Source organism: Hyperoodon ampullatus, assembly GCF_949752795.1.
Source record: "Hyperoodon ampullatus genome assembly, chromosome: 3".
In the NCBI taxonomy this organism is placed as follows: domain Eukaryota; kingdom Metazoa; phylum Chordata; class Mammalia; order Artiodactyla; family Ziphiidae; genus Hyperoodon; species Hyperoodon ampullatus.
In genome coordinates, this window is record NC_136916.1 from 104,804,247 (window position 1) to 104,810,246 (window position 6,000).

A 6,000-nucleotide genomic window follows, 5' to 3' on the forward strand; every position below is an offset into this window, starting at 1 on the left:
TTCTCAACATAGAATCACATGCATGCTCATAGTAAGAGACGAACAACAGAACTGAGATACTATGGTGACGAAGGTAAATGAGACATGGACCTGCCTCTCCTTGACAAGCAGGGAAATGTTAAACAAGAAAACATAATACAGTATAGGGAATTCCCTGGTGGTCCAGTGGTTAGGACTTCACACTTTCACTTCCGGACTTCCGGGGCCTGGGTTCAATCCCTGGTCCTGCAAGCCGTGCAGCGCAGCCAAAAAAAAAAAAAAAAAAGTACACACACACACACATACACACACACACACATATATATAATACAATGTGAAGAAATTTCATAGAGTATGCATAAAGTTCCAGGGGAAGAAGAAAGGAGAGTTGACTTGGACTGATTGTCACCAGCAATAAATTATCCATCAATTCGTCCATTCATCCATTCTTCCCTCCCTCCCCCCATCCCTTACATAGCCTTTTGACAAGGCTATGTGAGGCTCTGTCTTGCAGTGATCTTGTGAGGTAGACATTATTATCCCCATTTTACCAACTAGGAAATTGAGGTTTAGGGAGGTTAGTAAATTGCTGAGGGTCATGCCACCGTGAATTATGGAGCTGAGGCTCTAACACATTTTCCTTACAACAAAGTCTGTGCTCAAAGACTATATGGATTCTGGCTTTGACTTTTGGGGTTTAAATTGCCTTTACCACCAATCAGCTGCATGATTTGGGGCATTTTACTTAACTTCTCTGAGCCTTGGTTTCCTCATATAAAAATGAGGTTAAAGGAATTCCCTAGGGGTCCAGTGGTTAGGACTCGGTGCTTTCACTGATGAGGGCCTGGGTTCAATCCCTGGTCTGGGAACTAAGATCCTGCAAGACACGTGACACGGCCAAAACAAAATAAAATAAAAACGAGATTAATAGTGTCTACTTGATAGGATTGTGGTGGAGATTTAAAAAAACAGTTAAAGCATTTGGTCCAGTGCCTGGCCAATCTTTCAAGCTCACTACATTTGATGGCAATATTATTATGCCAAGTGGTGAGTGCGCAGAGAAATGCAGATCAAATGTGCACTCATTCAGAGGAAGGAAAGGTCACTTCCAACTGGAGGGTAGGAGGGTGAATAGATTAAAGGAGGATCATGAAGAATTCACTTAAAATGGAGTTTTCAAAAAAAGGTAAGACTTGAGTATTTAGACTCTAAAATTTAGAATAGAAGGCTCTGTGAGGAAAGCAGCAAGGAGCTTGTTAGCTGTGGGAGGTGACGAGCAATAAAAATGCAAGTAAATAAATTAGATAATTATAGAGTGGTAATTAAACAGGATAATGGAAGAGAAAGTGAGGTGGAAAGGTGGGGTTGGAAAGTAAGCGATTAAGGGGGAAAACTTGATTCTATCACCAGGTAGAGTGCTGTTCATATGTAGATCAACTGCTATCGGTGAATGGATACTGAATAGTGGCCCAAACTGACGGAAATGCAAATACTCTTAGAAACAGGTGCTATTAGTAATGCAAATATGAAAAAACCTCTTATTAAGCAGAAAAGCAACAAAACCCCCTAATCGATCTTTGAATGAATTGATCTGTGAATCAACACATTCACATCCTCAAGATTTTGATGACAAGAAAAGACAACATTTTTTCTTTGTCTCTAGTTTGTCTTTTCTCACGCTAGAATTAAGTAAAATTAGTTAAAGCTAAAGCTATCATATTAAAAAAAATTATTTCTATATTTATTTTTTTTGGCCACACCACGTGGCTTGGATCTTAGTTCCCCGACTAGGGATCAAACCCAGGACCTTGGCAGTGAGAGCGCAGAGTCCTAACCACTGGATCACCAGGGAATTCCCAAAGCTATCCTATTCTTATTGCTCTTATTTATTCATCCATTCAACAAATATTTTACTGAGAGTTTACCATGTGTCAGGCACTGTACCACACCTGGGGAATACAGTGGATGGTCTTTCCTTGGACTTCTCATCTCTTGCTCCAGAGTGCTTTTGGAACAGGAGGACATATCAGGACCCCAGGCAGGTTCTGACACAGGTCTGCCGATATTTTTGGATAGGGGTAGGAGAGGACCTGGTATTATAAAGGGCCCAGAGTGTGTCTTGAAATGGTCTATGGTAAGAAGACAATTGAAGAGTTTTGGAAAAGACTTTAATGTCCCCAAATTTTATTTGAACTAAAACATTATTTGCCTTTCACATTCCTCTGTGCACTCCATTCCAAGGTTCACCTCATCACTCCTCCTTCTATACCTGTCTTCGTCTTTTGCTATCCAAATTCACCAAATAAATCTCCTCCTTTCTACCCATTCCAGCTCCTGCTGTTCTTCACAGCCAGTCTCTGGGCTCAGCCCCAAGCCTTGAGGGGCAGTAAATGGATTCAGAGTTGCTGCTCAAACACAGATCCCCATGGAAACCAAAGGACTAAGAAAACAAAAAGAGAGGAAGAGGCAGCCACTGCCTGACCTTTTATGCTCACTCTTCAAATTCTTTTCGCTCTTGGGCGTGAAGGCAAGTGCTTATTTGTATAACTAGTGGAACCAAAGAACCTGACCCCTGCCCCCACACCCAAAATTTCTTAAGAACATCTCTTCTCTTTGATAGTAAGTGAAGAGCAGTGGGACACCTCCATCTGGTGGTAGAAATACCAAATTACCGCCAAGACAAGAGATTTATGAGTGACTTAGCGGCAAAAGGAAGAGGATGCAAAGACATAACATGCAGGAGTAACTCCTACGAAAGTGTTTAGCGTTTAGTACCTGCTCCTTCTCATATATATATATATTATTTTTTTAACTTCCTTATTGGAGTATAATTGCTTTACAATGGTGTGTTAATTTCTGCTTTGTAACAAAGTGAATCAGCTATACGTATACATATGTCCCCATATCTCCTCCCTCTTGCGTCTCCCTCCCACCCTCCCTATTCCATCCCTCTAGGTGGTCACAAAGCACCGAGCTGATCTCCCTGTGCTATGCGGCTGCTTCCCACTAGCTATCTATTTTACGTTTGGTAGTGTATATATGTCCATGCCACTCTCTCACTTCGTCCCAGCTTACCCTTCTCCCACCCCGTGTCCTCAAGTCCATTCTCTACGTCTGTGTCTTTATTCCTGTCCTGCCCTTAGGTTCTTCAGAACCATTTTTTTTTGTAGATTCCATATATATGTGTCAGCATACGGTGTTTGTTTTTCTCTTTCTGACTTACTTCACTCTGTATGACAAACTCTAGGTCCATCCACCTCACTACAAATAACTCGATTTTGTTTCTTTTTATGGCTGAGTAATATTCCATTGCATATATGTGCCACATCTTTTTTTTTTTTTTTGCGGTACGTGGGCCTCTCACTGTTGTGGCCTCTCCCGTTGCGGAGCACAGGCTCCGGACGCGCAGGCTCAGGGGCCATGGCTCACGGGCCCAGCCGCTCCGCGGCATGTGGGATCTTCCCAGACCGGGGCACGAACCCGTGTCCCCTGCATCGGGAGGCGGACTCTCAACCACTGCACCACCAGGGAAGCCCTGTGCCACATCTTTATCCCTTCATTTGTCGATGGATACTTAGGTTGCTTCCATGTCCTGGCTATTGTAAATAGAGGTGCAATGAATATTGTGGTACATGACTCTTTTTGAATTATGGTTTTCTCAGGGTATATGCCCAGTAGTGGGATTGCTGGGTCGTATGGTAGTTCTATTTTTAGTTTTTTAAGGAACCTTCATACTGTTCACATATATTTTTAAAATATTTAAATATTATCTTTATGTTGATGACTCAGTTTTTTTTGCATCTGATCCAAATATGGGTACACAAGGTCTAGTCTCACACCTCCCAACTCTGCAGTAGATATTTCCTACCTGAATGTCTTGTCACCACAGATTCAGTGTAATTCCAGAGCTAGATGGTGCTCTTCTCTTCCTTTCCTTTCCCTTCTAGAGGGCAGCCTTTGCTAGTTTACAAAGGGAAGCCAGAAGGTGTTTATTCCACTGTCTCTTTGGTATATCCTCTCTGGTTTCTTCATGGGTATGATCCTTTCTGCTGCCACTAGAGATGGTCTGTGCCCCCTGCCCCCTCCCACCCACTTATAGATTGTCTCCCTTTCTCTTCAGGAGCTAGGAGGGAATAGGGAAGGACAGATCCATTTCCTTCCTCTTGCTTCTTGATTCCCTCAGATTTCCCAGGACGAATACACCAGAGCACCTGTGATGTTCTTAACTGGAAAGTTAGGGCAATTTCAGAGGGGAATTACAATGTAAGAGAGATAAAAATTGAAGTTCTAGCTAGCCTGAATTTTCCCTTTCACTGTGCAAGGGAAGGTAGCTCAAGACTTGGATCTTTACGGGAAGGGGTGTCCCCATGGGTCCTCCCTCCATTCCTGACCTGCCAGTGGAGGCTTCAGTTTCTGGAGTTCCTTAAGTCCAACCTTCTGAGTTCTTTAAACCCAATCTTTCTACAGTGAGAGCTGTGGGCTTTCTGATGCCTATATAGGTTGATCTATTAAGTGAGCACATCTCTCAGGGTCATTCATTATTATCATTATTAATTAATTAAGTCAACACAATCTGAATCCATACTAAAGATACCCTACCACCCTTTTAGCAAAGCTCTGGTCCTTACCTTGCATTGAGGATTATATGATTCTTTCTTACTCCTCTGGGAGGGCCTGGTGACATGATAGAAACACTTCATACTTTTTTTTTTTTTTGGCCATGCCATGTGCCTTGCAGGATCTTAGTTCCCAGACCAGGGATCAAACTTGGGCCCCCTGCAGTGGAAGCACAGAATCCTAACCACTGGACTGCCAGGGAATTCCTGAGTTTCAGTTTTATTTGGGGACTTATTAAGGACTATAGCCCAGGAGACAGCCTCTCAGGTAGCTGTGAGGAATTGCTCTGAAGAGGTAGGCGGGGAGGTCAGTAAGTCTGATTTTGGAGGAGGGTGCGTGTACATGCAATCAAGCACACATCTCGGTAGAAGGTTGCTGCTAGTCACGAGGCACAGATATCTCAGTTAATGATTTTGGTGCTTTTCCAAGTATGGGAAGATACAAGCAATTGGGTTCACAAAATTTTCTCCTGAAAATATCTAATTATCTGAGGGTGTTCTGCCAGTTTTCCCAGAGCACAGACTGCCTCATTCCTGAGCTCCACCCTGAAATCCTTTTGCATTGTGTTGAAGGTCAGGGACTGCAGTGGCTAATGACTCAATCCTTGTAGAGCTGGATGGCAAGCAAGAATTTTTATTTGGCACTTTTAATATCTGATTCTCAGTCATAATGGATGCCAGCCTCGACAAAATTCTTTTGCCTCAGAGTCTCTCTGATAGGAGGGGGTGAGGGATTGGGGGAGGAGAGTGATTCACTATTCCCTCCCATCTATATCAGCATACCTAAACCACAACTAATTATTTTGTCCCGTAAAGCAGCTTTGCCTCCCAACTTTACCTTCCCTGTAGAAGGCACTTTGTTCTATTAATTAGTCGGTCTTTACTTCCATTTTCCTTTTTCCTTAAAAACAAAACCAAAAATAGAGACCTGGAAAAAAACCTAAACAACCACAACAGATCGATCCTTTTATTAAAATACTTCTCATAACCTGTCTCATAAAAATACTGTGGAGGGACTTCCCCGGCGGTCCAGTGGTTAAGACTCCGTGCTCCCAAGGCAGGGGCACGGGTTCAATCCCTGGTCAGGGAACTAAGATCCCACATGCCACAAGGCGCGGCCAAAAAATAAATAAATAAATAAATAAAATATAAATTACTTAAAAAAATACTTCTCATAGTCTTGTCTCATAAAATACTGCGGAAATATTCTCCTTCTATTTCCACAGGTACTTCCTAATCCAGATCTTCAGCACTTCCCTCTGAAGAATTACCTCTAACCCTCCTACCCCCATTTTCTCACTTCCAGGCTACCCCTTCACCACCACCTTTATGTTCTATTCCATCCTACGAATTATTTGTTAAATATCACTTGCATCAGGTCCCTTGTCTATCCCAAATCTTTCAT